Here is a 14,096-nt window from a genome sequence, read left to right as displayed (position 1 = left end):
CAGCTTGTTTGTTGGCCTGCTGTGTTATTCCCTCATCCGACGCTGCGGCCGAGCCAACCCTGATATGACACACTGGGTTAAAATCACTTCTTAGAATCAAACCCTTTATCATTTCATCACATCGACGGGGATGAGGGAAAAACACTGGAGCGGTTTGCAAATTTCTGTTCTGTGGGAGTTGATGTGACAATTTAAATCCTTGACTCCTCTTGTCTCTGTGGCGACTGGCAGCAGGATGGGTCTTCTCTGAGCTGTTCTCTCGCCGTGAGGAGTCGATGTGTATGTTTTTTGGGCTACAGGGCAATTATGACATTTATTTTAGTCACCGTCATCCCACAAGCGACCTTGTCAGTGTGTGGGAACACGGGGCGGCAGGGGGGCCGCAAAACATCATTTACCAAAGCTTGACTGGAAAGCCCAGCTGTGCTGCTAACCTGCTACCACAAAACCTTCTTGACCTTGGTCGAAAGCTCCAGATCAGGTGCACTCAACTTCAATGCATTTTACTTGTAATGGAGCATTTTCATATGGCAGTGCTGCTACTTTCAGGATCTGAATACTTCCCTCTAACCCTCCACGTTGTTGGTTATGTGCTCATCGTCTCCTTTTGCTTCTTACTCTAGCTCATATCTATTGTCACTATAATTGTTGACGGACACTTTTTGTCCTGTTTGACGGAGTGCCTTGGTGTGTTTGCTTCATATTTGTAGTGTGTGCCTGATTAGTTATGAAGCTTAGAGAGATTATGAACCTACAGCAAGTGAAGAGAATTTTGTTCTCCAAGTTAGTCCTTCAAACAACGCTTACCCTTAAAGCCTCATCCAAATCAGGAACGTCAGGAGCGCGTGGCGGCTGCGTTACCTGTTGTTTTTTATTTCAGCGTCCGTGTTATCAGGTTAGTGCAGCCACACTGCCCGACTGACATGCGCGTTAGGCTGCGTGTCTTCTAGAGATTTGAGGTCTCGCCTATTTTTGACGCGTGCCCCGCGGTTCACAGCAACAACAGACAGTGAAAGTGATCTATTGACAGAATATTGACATCATATCATCAACATTACTACAGTTTCAATGTCCAGACATCTGTAGAATATTTCACGGAGAGTGAAGGTGATCTATTGACTGTATATTGACATCATATCAGCAAGACTTTACTACAGTTTCGATGTCTATCTGTAGAATAAGTTACGGAGATGATAAAAAGTAAATACTTATTTTTAAATCAACATTTCCTGCCCTCATTTCAAAATAAAAGCCCTCAAGTGTTTTTTCTGTGGCCAGAATTCCTTTATTTGTTAACATGAGGCTTTTATTCTGAAATATGTGCAGGACAGTGTTGTAAAACATGCAGTGACTTGGAGAGCTCCATGAATGAATAAAGTGCAGGGTTTAAATCAACACTTCCTGCTTTCATTTCGAAATATAAGCCCCCTCAAACTTTTTTTCTGTGGACAGAATTCTTTCATTTTTTTAACACAAGGCTTTCATTCTGAAATATGTGCCGGACAAGCAGTGACTTGCAGAATTCCATGAATGAATACAGTACAACATATACAGGTTTTAATTGTGGATTATTACTATTATTTAGAAATGACCACATGTTTCTTAACCTTTCTCTCTCTAAAATAAATATAAATAACATTTATAATGAAATGAAATGGCCATTATGAAAGGCAAACTCTACGTAGAAAGAAAGAGCTGACTGCAGCAACTGCAGCAGCAGAAACGCAGCATACACGCAGCTGAAACACAGCTGGTGTGAACACCCAACGCGCGACTCACGCAGCCACTGCGCGCTCCTGACGTTCCCAGTGTGGATGAGTCGTTACGAAAAAGTAGTATACTTCAAGTTTATCTTATGAAGTATACTTAAGTAGAGTTCAAGTATAAATTTCCCAAGTATACTTTATGTAGTAAGTATGCTAATATCAATATACTAGTAGAATACTTAAAAGTGAATTGTTTTAATAGTTCTTTGGACTAAATTGGCCAACATTTTAGTTTATAAAAGTATAGACTTCATTTTACAGGTCCGCAAATTTCATGGTAAGTAGGTGATAATTCGCAGGTAGCGCATTCCAAATTTCTTTGAAATTACCCCTATATATTACCTAAAAATGTATTGAAAATTACCCCAACTTTATTTAAGAATTATATTTCCCAAAGCAGGTAGTAAACTGTGTCTGGTAAGGCTATGAGTTGTTAACCCCCAAATTCTGTTTGTATTTCTGAATCTGTACATCACTGCCTATCACAAGCAGGTGAGGACGAATTAGAACCCTTCTCTCGGTAAATATCAAAACTGAGCCTCTCTACACTATGTCCTTTTAAAAGAATGTAGGCCTAATTACAATAAATTAAATTGGTAGAATTAAATAAAATATTTTAACCGCTAATTATCAACTGTTTATTGGGAAATAGAATAGAATTCTACAATTATTTGGATGTAATTTTCAAGAAATGTCAAAGAAATTGCATACTGATTATCATCTACTTACCAGTAAACAGTGGTCCTGGGAATAAAGCGTTTGTAATTATGCCTAGCAATTAACTTTGAATTACTTTCCTGGTAATTTATTATATAAACTGCCAGCTAGTAAGTATCTGCTTTGGGAAATAGCAGAATATTAAAAATTAAATAATTTTGAGTTAAATAAAGGGGTAATTTCAAATGCGTTACTTGCTAATCATCACCTACTTACCATGAAATCTGCAGACCAAAGTATACTTCTAAATACACTTTAAATGTAAGAATAGTAAACTTTGAGTACACAACTAGTTCACATTTAAGTCATATTTTGTACTACAACTATATTATAAGTGTGTACAGACAGTTTACTGGTTTTATACTTGTAATTGTACTACTTCAATACTTCATGGGACTAAATAGGCCCACTTTTTAGTTTATAAAAGTATACTTTAAAGTATACTCTCAGTAAATTACTAGTTAAATAGTTTATATTACAAGTATACTACCGTGTACTTTTCTTAAGAAAATCTTGATCAAAAGATTAAGTACAAGTATAAGCCAAGTATACTTTTGTTAAGTATATCTCTGATAAGTACATAAAAAGAATACTAAGGGTAGACTCTCTTATTTAAAGGTCCCATATCATGCTTATTTTCAGGTTTATACTTGTATTTTGTGTTTACTAGAACATGTTTACATGCTGTAATGTTAAAAAAAAAAATTATTTTCCTCATACTGTCTGCCTGAATATACCTGTATTTACCCTCTGTCAGAAACGCTCTGTTTTAGTGTATTTAAACGGAATTGCAACGGAATTGCAACGGAATTGTGTTGCCTGGCAACAGTTTGGGTCCATGTTACTTCCTGTCAGCTGATGTTATTTACATACACTGCAACCAGGAATAAACTGGGACACATTTAGAACGTTTACGTTTAAAACCGTGTAATGGTCTTAATATTGTATATTTGTGACATCACAAATGGACAGAAATCCTAACGGCTTGTTTCAAAAGCAAAATTTCTGAATACGGGCTGTGTGTATTTCTCTTTATATTAAGTGCTTTGATACTTTGACAGTATATATAAAGCACTTAAACCTGCTTTTTAATATAAAAGACATGAAAATCTTACTTTTTACAATATGGGACCTTTAAAGTTTAAAATAATACTAATAGCACACTTGAATAAACTTCTTTTTGGTAAGGGTCTTCTCATGCCTGGTGCCATTTTATGGGGTTACTTATGTTGCCTGGAAGGAAGCATTGCCTGAAAGGTGTTAAATTTGAAATCCACAGCATTAATATAACAACAAACAGCTATTGTCTATGTAAAGATATAGTAGAGTGATGTCTACCTGAGCAGAAAATGTCACTGTGTTGTGTGAATTATTTGCAGGTGGCTATTCTGCATTTCCGTGTTGTTTTATCCGCCATGCCCCCCGGTGTGTAAAGGCCTTTAGAGTCATCAGGGCAACAATATATTTCTTTTTTCCTGTTGTAAATCCACCCCAGGTAACATACAAGCAAATGTTTTTGTTGATTTAATTTGATTATGCAGTATGAATTATTCAACATGCTCCCAATGACTCCCGTTCATTCAGTGTTCAGTGGTGGTAAAATTTTTCTGATGTTTGAACTGACTCGAGCTTCCTCTGGTCTACTTGCAAATCATTATGCAAAAATAAAAACAATCATTAGATTGTTGTTTCAAAGGGATATTGTTTTCCTCTTATACCTCCTTTTATTCAGTGCTATACAGTTCATCTGGGGCTGTTTGGTTAACCTCAAACACAAACAAAAGCATTTTTAGCAACATTGTGTAAAAATCAATTTTTTCCTGTAGTTAACCAGGTTCCTTCGGGGTGTGACCTGTTTGTTTATTATCACCCCCCAAGACTTGCATATTATGACATCAGTAATTTACTAATTGGAGTGTGAAATTAGAGGGAGTCTTCCATTATAAAATGCCATTGCACAAATAGGGAGGAGAGGATCAAAGATTTATGGCTCAAAAGTGCTGTGTTACCAGAAAAAAAACTCGGTGTAATTTCCACCTCCTCCCATGCCCATATAGTCTAAACCCCATTTCCCTTTTTCTTTTCACAATCCCCCTAATGATCGTAACAGGCCTCGGAGCCCATAAATCTGAACAGTAGGGAAACTAAGTGTCTCATCATTATGCAGCCTCCACCTATCCGCTCAAAGAGCATCCATGTAAGGCCCCCAGGACAGCAGCAGCACTTGTTTAAATCCAATCTCATTTCAGTGAGCTCTTCATCACTTCTCTCCCCTCCCGCACCTAATGACGTCCCCGTGCCATATTGTTGTCTTATGTGTAATGGGGATGAGCTCAATTACTCTTCCGCTTGACTAATGGTGATGACTGAGTTAAGTTGACTGAGTCATTTTCAGTTGAGGTAATGTTGTTGCCGGAGCTCGCTCCCTGAAGAAGTTACGAAGTCTTCCAGGAGGGCGTCTGTTGGACGGCTCTCACCTTGGCGGGACCGGGGTGTGCATCTGTTCACGTCTGTGAATAGATGAAATCACAAAGCGATCCTTTCATGTTACATGACAGCACTGATCTACTCACAACTCCGGTCATCAGAAGAAGGTCAAGACATTGTTGTTTTGTTCTTCAACAATGTGTTATATGTAACACGCCTAAAGTGTGCCTTACTGTTGGACGGTTGGGGCCAAAAACACAAAAGGACTTTCACACAGGAGACTGGTGATCGCGTCCCGTGTGAAACCAAAAGCAGATTACGTCTTGTACATAACGTTACAACATCACGGCGTACTAGTTTATTTTGAAAAGACAGTGCATGTGTGTAACGAGCGGAATTCGACACGTGGACTGAAAAGTCCAAAACTGACAACGCAGTCTCACGGCAGTTCATGAAATAATCACGAAATTCAATGTATTTGATTCCTGTACATAGACACAAATTCCACTTTGTTTTCGTGATGCTCAGCACAACATATTTTTTGTGCGTTTTCCTACAAATGTCCAGTAACACATGATGCACGTGTCAATTTTCGCTCCAGTCTTTTCAAAATAAAACTACTCAGTTAGGTTTAGGAATAGATCGACTTGCTTAGGCTTAGGCAACAAAACTACTCAGTTAGGTTTAGGAAAAGATCAACTTGGTTAGGCTTAGGAAACAAAACTACTTAATTAGCTTTAAGAAAAGATCAACTTGGTTAGGCTTAGGCAACAAAACTACTTAGTTAGGTTTAGAAAAAGCTTGCGGTTTAAGTTTAAATAACACCAGAAGTGGCGTAACTTAAGTACAGAAGTTACATGACAAAAACTACTTAGTTAGGTTTAGGAAAATATCGTGGTTTGGGTGAAAATAGCTCTGGAAGTGCTGTAACTTAAGTACCCAAGTTACAGTAAGTGACAAATAAATCAACTCTGACTTTAGGTTCCACACGTGACACAAACACCGGTCTCCGGGGGAAAAGTCCTATGTTTTTTGACCCACCCATCTACCACGACCTCCTCCCTATGTGGCATTCACCGCTCTCTATTTTTACGAATTGATTTTGTGCCGACCATCACAAAATAAATGTGAAATTTGTGTCTATGTACACGAATCAATACATTACATTTTGTGCCTATTTCACGGACTGCTGTGTGACTGGGCTGAAACTGATGTTACCTAGAACATTAGAGTTTGAGGCGTACCTAGAGCGTTAGAGTTTGAGGCGAAGGGACCACTGACCAATTCTGCTGGTGTGCCCGTTGACGGCTGTTTCCACCAGTTGGAGAAACAGTCGACCAATCAGAGCATAGTCGTTGAGATTAAGACTTTATATACAGTATACTATATTAATTTAACTAACCACAGGCTACTCTTCTTTGGTTGTTTTTGTATACAGATTCATCTATAGATAAAGGTGATTTTTCATAGCCTAGGTGACATCATCTGAAGTGCCAGAGGAGAGAGAAGCTACTACTCTGGACTGAAAGGAAATTGGCAATAATCCTCTCCACAACCCACACGACTGCTGCTGGTTAAAGATTTGACCTGGCTACGGCCCTGTGTGGTTGCTGGAAATAGTGTGGGTTGTTTAATCTTTTTGATGTTTCTCCTGAAAAGAATGAAACAGTTCTGCCTTTCACAGAGAATTGTACAAATATTTCAGTGGCGAACAAAACTGGATTTTGTTTCCTTTTCTATTTTTTTCTGTAAATGCTTTCCAGGGATATACAGAAACAGGTGCAGGCAACATCTGGATAAGCTGTCCAAGTCTGTCAGGGTCTTAGATTTTTGGAGCGGGTGTCAGCAGTCAGCAGAGTGAGCCTGGGAAATGAGAAAACGCTCTGCCGATGAAAATGGGCAAGTTACTTTAGCTGCTAAGGTTGTGACTGGAAGAGGCTCAGGGGACAACTAAAACACACTGCTGCCTGTAATTCCCATTCTTTTCCATCACTGTTCTGTTACACATACACGCTAGCATACACAAACATATGTGTTCAAACACTTTTTTCCCTCGGTGAGACCCAGACACGACTAAAATACATGTGTATGTGTCCTTGCTTCCCAGATAATACTCTCCACTCCCATGGGAAGCCCACAGCCCACCTAAAATATGAAAGAACGGCTTCTCAGAGAGATCCGCACAGTCCCTTCAGTCCTTCAACATGCAAACATTGTTTGACTTAATCCCCCTCTAATGATGCAAATTTATGCTGTTAATTATTTCTAGCTGAATTGTATCCTGGCTAAACGTTTTCAGAAATGCAATGGGGACATCACACTCAATAAAGTATTCAGGGAGAGAGGGGAAAGACATTATTCAAGATTTATTTTTTTCCCTCTTTCTTTCTTTCATTCTTTTTCATTTGCATCAACTCCATAAAAAGAATTTGCATTTTTCCATTTTGTAGCAATCCTAATACGGGTGATATTGTTGTCGGTGGCTATAGATTCCGGTATTGAAGAGTCCTCTTTAGATAAGCTCTTTTAATTCAAACCTTATTTAATAGGAAGCAGTAAGCCTACATCCCTGAGTGCTTTGCTTTCAGGATCTTTCTCTGTCATTGTAATCCTCAGCTGACACCTTTTTTTGCCTGCTAAATATGATTTTTTTTCATTTAAACTCTCTGATATACGGACTCTAAATGGATGCCCAAGCATCATACAGAGTAACCCGTTCACTGGTGCAAAAAAGCTATTTATGTCACAGCGTGATTATAATCAAGAGTGGTTTCAACCAGGGCCACTTTCTTCTGATTAAATGCACATTATGCTTAAGCTGTAGACCTCAGTCTGGCACTGCTGAGATGTAGACAAAATAGCACCTTTCACTGGATATGAGGTTGCTCATTTCCTTTTTTCTTAGAGTCTTAACAGTGAATTCACAAATGTTCCCGCTGACTCAAAAAACACTGTCAAATTGATGTAGAAGTTTACCGTCACGTTTTCCATTATACTAAAGGAAGAAACACGTCTTTAGGGATACATCAGTAATACTCCTCCAAGCCTTTGAGTGGGAACGGGCCAGTGAATGTGTTTGACTGACAGCTGAGCTGGCAGGGGCACAGAGATACAGCGTAACAAACTTGTTATGTGCTGGTAATTGTAGATTATAATATAAGACAGACAGTTTTTTGTATTTGTTGTTAGCATCGGTATTGAAGAATAAAGATTACACCAGTTAGCATCCGAATCCATCAAATATCGCCTCCTGGTCAGTGGCCCTTGGCGTCTGATACAGACGCACAGACGCACCCCTTAGTGTCTGTATGAGCAACTCCAATGTAAACCCATTCTTGTCATTATTAGACAGTTAGTGCAACTGACATAGAGGGAGAGAGAAAGTCTGTGCAGGGCGGAGGGGTGGTGGATTGGTCAAACAAACACTGGACGTTCACCCAGGAAACCGCTGTGTGAAACCAAGTCAAAGCAGACTTTCGTAACTTCCGTAACTTCTAACTTCCGTAACTTCCGTACTTTGCTAATGCCAGCTACGCAACAAACATAATCATTTATCGTAACAGACGTTGTTGTTTAATCCCAAACCATGATATTTTCGTAAGCTTAACCAAGAACTTTTGCTGCCCACATCTAACTACACAGTTTTTTTTGCTTAAACCTAACCAAGTAGCTTTGTTGCCTAAATCTAACCACATAGTTGTGTTGCCTAATCCTAACCACGTAGTTGTGTTGCCTAAACCTAACCAAGTGGCTTTGTTACCTAATCCTCACCACATCATTTTGTTGCATAAACCTAACCACATAGTTGTGTTGCCTAAACCTAACCGAGTACTTTTGCTGCCTACACCTAACCACATAGTTTTGTTGCGTAAACATAACCACATAGCTTTGTTGCCTAAACCTAACCACATAGTTGTGTTGCCTAAACCTAACCACGTAGTTGTGTTGCCTAAACCTAACCAAGTAGCTTTGTTGCCTAATCCTCACCACATAGTTTTGTTGCCTAAACCTAACCAAGTACTTTTGCTGCCTACACCTAACCACATAGTTGTGTTGCGCAAACATAACCACATAGCTTTGTTGCCTAAACCTAACCACATAGTTTTGTTACCTAAACCTAACCACGTAGCTTTGTTGCATAAGTAAACCTAAACACTAATTAAAGCTATGTTTAAGTTTATTTTGAAAAGAGACCGTATGCATGTAAGGAGCGGAAACTGTACTTTTCCTGTGAACACAGAGGTTTATTTTGAAAAAGACACTATGCATGTAAGGAGCTAACTAGCTAATTAGCTGTACAGCTTGCAAACTGACGTTGGCTGTGCACTTTGGTGGATGATAGTTCGGTTGCTTGTTCAGCAAACTAAGGTGCAACACAAGAAGTGTCAATGCTTGTGGGAGGAGAAGGAGACATTAGCCCCAAAAGCTAATGTGGCCTGCAGGCTCTTTATGTGTGGTGTCGCGGCTGTTGTTTGGCTGAAAGTTAGAGTTCTCATAATACAAATACTTTACTTGGCTATATGTCTATGTAGACAGAGAAACAGTGTTCTGACTGGTATATGTCATAACCATCATGAAACCAAAAAGTATTAAACAGAAATGTAATGCTTTTTGGTACTGATTTTTCAAAAGAGAGCACAGTGCATGAAATCTACAGAGCAAGTAGTGCTGTAGCCATTGATTAAAAATGTCAGTTCCTAATTCTTTTCACAAACCAAAGCACCTCCTACAAATCTATCACAATGTGCCTATTTGAACAGATCCACTCCCAGCCCTCGCCTGCCCCCGTCTAAAAGGTGGTGTTGATCTCGAGCCAAAAAGGCTGCTCAGCTGCTGCAGTGCATTTCTCAACTCAATGACTCTCCAGATGGCAGGTATCTTTAGTGCTCAGCTCCCATGTCCTGAGCTGCGACAGCTCTGCCGCGCTCCATCGGGCTGCGGCGGGCCCGCCCTCCCAGGGTACTTTTAATGGACTTTAATTTGAAACACATGATCAGGACAATACAGACAGTGCACTTGCTAGCACAATGAAGATAATAGGTCCCATTTTCATGCGTATGGGCTCAGCAGTTCACAGCATAATTAATGCTAAGTGGAGAAAAAATGATTGCCTGAAGGCCCAGGTTGAAGTGAGCTACTTTATATTATATACAGATTGTGGAGCCCTGGTTTATGTCCATGTTGACATACTCAGTACATGGCAGGCTGAAATTAAAAGCATTGGGAATTTTCAATGAACTCCAACAACCGTGGACCATGGGATGGGGGGGCATATGCACTGAAACAGACATATAGGCCTATATTACTGATGTGTATATTGCTGATGTGTAAGGATTGAGTAATGTCTGTCGCTCTTTGTCTCTCTCTCTTTTTTTTACATCAGGCTAAGAAACTGAACTAAGTGGCACATTTGACTGTCTGTCTATCAATCTCCACCACTCTGTTTCAACACTACGGACAGCAGCGCACCTACACACGCACCCCCTATACACAACCAACAAAAGCGTTGTCCATGGTTCTGAAGCAACAGCTAAACCATAGTCATGTATCCCTGCAAATATTTTGGTTGTTTTTGCTTTTTATAGATAAATAAAGCTCCAATGTGTAAGATCTGGCGTCATCTAGCGGTGAAGTGAAGAGATTGCAACCAACTGAAGCCTCTCTTGTGTGCGAAGCATGTTGGAGAGCTACGGTGGCCATCGCGAAAATGCGAATGTCCCTCTCTAGAGCCATTTGGGGCAGAGCCAGTGTGTAGAGTGTGTAGAGTGTGTGTGTGTGTGTGTGTGTGTGTGTGTGCGAATGTGGGAAGTGAGTGCTGAAGCAAGAGAGAGAGAGAATGGCGGTGACATGAATCAAGTAACGTTATCGACTCCAACCCAAGCAGGAAAAGTGACCAGAGTTTCGTTTGTCCATTCTGGGCTACTGTAGAAACATGGCGGTGCAACATGGCGGCTGACTCTGTGGAGAGAGGACCCGCTCCCTATGTAGATATAAACGGCTCATTCTAAGGTAACGAAACCACAATTATTCTTATTATCACGTATTATAAACTAAACTAACTAATATTATATTCAATTTCTGCCAATCCCCCTATTGTTACACACTGTTCCTTTAATAGCTTAAAAAATATTGTTTGGCTCATTTAAAGTACAAGTTTTGAGAAAAAAACAGATACAGTTCAGGCTTTTATTCATAAAAAAATATTATATCAGACTCAAAAAGTTACCCGGGCCACGGTACCCCTGCCCACGTGCTTTCCGCAGTCTATGCCAACGGCTGCCAATATGATAGACGTAGTTGGCTGTTTTTCATATTCTAAAGAACTGAAATACACGTGTCACTGTCTTCTGAGAGGACACACTGTCAGTACCTGTGTGACTGCCAGGCAGGTGTGTGCTGCCTGCTATCATTCGTTATGTAGCTATAAGGCAACAAGATAGCATAACAAGGAATCACTGAGGGGAACCCAGAAGAGGTGGTGCAGGATGAAAGTGAGCACAAAGCCAGAGGGAATCCATTTGTTAGACTTGACTGGGCACACATTAGTGTTTGACACTGATAATCACACAGGATAATATTTTAATTTGTCGAGCATGTACTGGCAACAAGTGGTTGAAAACCCCACAAGTTCATGTTGCAATACACTTTCTGGAACATCTTAAAAGGAAAGTAAATGTAGAAAACTACTTTTCAATCCTGGTTTTCTAATTATGTGTTCTTGATTAAGAGAGAAGCACGTTTAGACTGTGATACTTAGAAGAGTAGGTAGGCACACAATGTGCCTAAGATGAAAAATAGGGCTCTGTATATTTTCCTGCATTTACAATGTGATAAAATGTCATGTGGATCATTTTTGATTAGCTGTAGAACTAATTGCATTATGCACCTTAATGGCCTGTGTTGTCAACATACAGTGTCAGTTTAATAGCATGAAATTATGAGGTCAGTAACTGTGTTATAAGCATAACAACCCCATTGATGTGCTGTCATTTCATACGGAAGCTGTCATCTTTCAAAGGGTCTTGAATGTACGATCAGAGTAAATCATGGTTGCTATTTATATGCAGTAGAATACATAACGTCTGTCATAATAAGATTGTGAGAATGAGGTGTAAATGGCGCTTTGAAGTTCATTCTTTACCTTCAAGAAGTATTGTGACAACATGATCATACTTACATGATCAACTTCATGAAGTTAGCTATAGTAATTGGACCTTAAAGGTCCCGTATTTCATGTTTTTTTTTTATTATAAAGCAGGCTTAAGTCCTATATAAATACTGTGAAAGTATCGAAATGCTCAATCCACAGGGAAATACACACAGCCCATATTCAGAAACTCTGCATTTGAAACAAGCTGTTTGGATTTCTGTCAATTTGTGATGTCACAAATATACAATATTTAGACCCTTTACACAGATTTAAACGTAAACATTCTAAATGTGTCCCAGTTTATTCCTGGTTGCAGTGTATGTGAATCTCTTTAGCTGACAGGAAGTACACATGGACCCAAGCTGTTGCCTAGAAACGCAATTCTGTTGCAATTTCGTCACAATTCCGTCGAAACGCGCTAAAACGTTTAAGACAGAAGGTGAATACAGGCATATTCAGGTCGACAGTATGAGGAAAATAAAGTTTTTTTTAACATTAATTGAGAACATAATCAGCAGATGAATCCATATTGAGAATAATTATTAGTTGCAGTCTGTTAAAAAATTAGCTACAACAGTAAAATCCTGTTTGTACATTAATGCATGTGTAATAATAATCTAATGATATATAGTGTAACAATCACAGGCGATATTTTTCTCCATCGACTACTTTTACTTTTAATACTTGAAGTACATTTTTCTGATTATATTTACATAGTTTTACTCAAGTAACATTTTACATGCAGGACTTTTACTTTTAAGAGTATTCTTACAGTGTGGTATTAGTATTTTTACATAAAGCTGGGGTAGACCGTTTATTTCTTTACGTCATTGGGCAAAAAATCCATAATAACTTTTCAGCATATTGTAATTCATGTGTTCTGAGAGACTTCTGTACCTCCTCATGGCTCTCTTTTCAGGCTTTAAAAAATGTATCTCCCCATGTGCCAAGCATGTCGGAGAACTACGGGGGCCGAGGCAAAAACATGAAAATGCTAGAGCCAGTGTTTTGTTCATCCGTTCTGGGCTACTGGAGAAACATGGCCGCCGGCTCCGTGAAGAGGATCTCCTCTCCTCTCCCTCTTCCTCCCCCACTGCCAATAACGTTTGTTGGTACACACAACTGAGCTAGTGGTGAAGCTCCTGGAAAACAAACCCTGGGTCTTGGCCTGGTGCAAGTTTCTGATTATTTTATGGCTTCCGGTTATGGCTGCAACTAATAGTTATTTTACATCTAGATTAATGTGCTGATTATTTTCCTGATTAAATGATGACTTGCTTTGCCTATAACATGTTGTGTTTTGTCTGACCAATAGCCCCAAAGATTTTCAGATTCCAAAGAAATAAAACAAAGAAAAGTAGCAAGTCCTCACATAGAACACGGGGGTGACTGAAGTTTAAAGGTCCCATATTGTAAAAAGTAAGATTTTCATGTCTTTATATTATAAAGTAGGTGTAAGTGCTTTATAAATACTGTTAAACTATCAAAAAGCTCAATATACGGAGAAATACACACAGCCCGTATTCTGAAATTGTGTGTTTGAAACAAGCCTGTTGTGATGTCACAATTCTACAATATTTAGGCCATTACATGGTTTTAAACATAAACATTCTAAATGTGTCCCAGTTTATTTCCTGTTGTAGTGGATGTTAATGACATCAGCTGACGGGAAGTAAACATGGACCCAAATTGCTGCCTAGCAACGCAATTCCGTTGAAATTCCGTTGAAATGCACTAAAACGGAGCGTTTCAGACAGAGGGTGAATACAGGAATATTCAAGCAGGCAGTATGAGGAAAATAAAGTTTTTTTTTAACATTACAGCATGAAAACATGTTCTAGTAGAAACACAAAATACAAGTTTGAACCTGAAAATGAGCATGATATGGGACCTTTAAATAAGTTACTTCATTTGTTGTCAATCCTGATTTTTTTCGGTAGAGATACAGTGGCGAGCATACTCCAGATTCCTTATGGCCTCTCATTCAGAACAATCCAGACGGCTCATTTGCATAGCCCTTTCCTATACCTCCCTCC

The 14,096-nt window shown here is 39.2% G+C and overlaps 1 protein-coding gene and 1 long non-coding RNA gene across 2 annotated transcripts in view; one reads left to right on the top strand and one right to left on the bottom strand.

Annotated features, from left to right (window-relative positions):
- sorcs3 (sortilin related VPS10 domain containing receptor 3) overlaps window positions 1–14,096 on the top strand; it is a 296,330-nt gene that overhangs the window by 182,215 nt on the left and 100,019 nt on the right. The window lies entirely within an intron of this gene.
- On the bottom strand, window positions 8,751–9,065 carry LOC119484949. The gene is made up of 2 exons (XR_005206146.1): window positions 9,001–9,065; window positions 8,751–8,865 (listed from the first exon to the last, which is right to left on the bottom strand). It is a non-coding gene; the product is annotated as an uncharacterized LOC119484949 (long non-coding RNA).

Source organism: Sebastes umbrosus, chromosome 3 (assembly GCF_015220745.1).
Source record: "Sebastes umbrosus isolate fSebUmb1 chromosome 3, fSebUmb1.pri, whole genome shotgun sequence".
Lineage (NCBI taxonomy): Eukaryota > Metazoa > Chordata > Actinopteri > Perciformes > Sebastidae > Sebastes > Sebastes umbrosus.
This window is presented reverse-complemented; position numbering and strand designations above follow the sequence as displayed.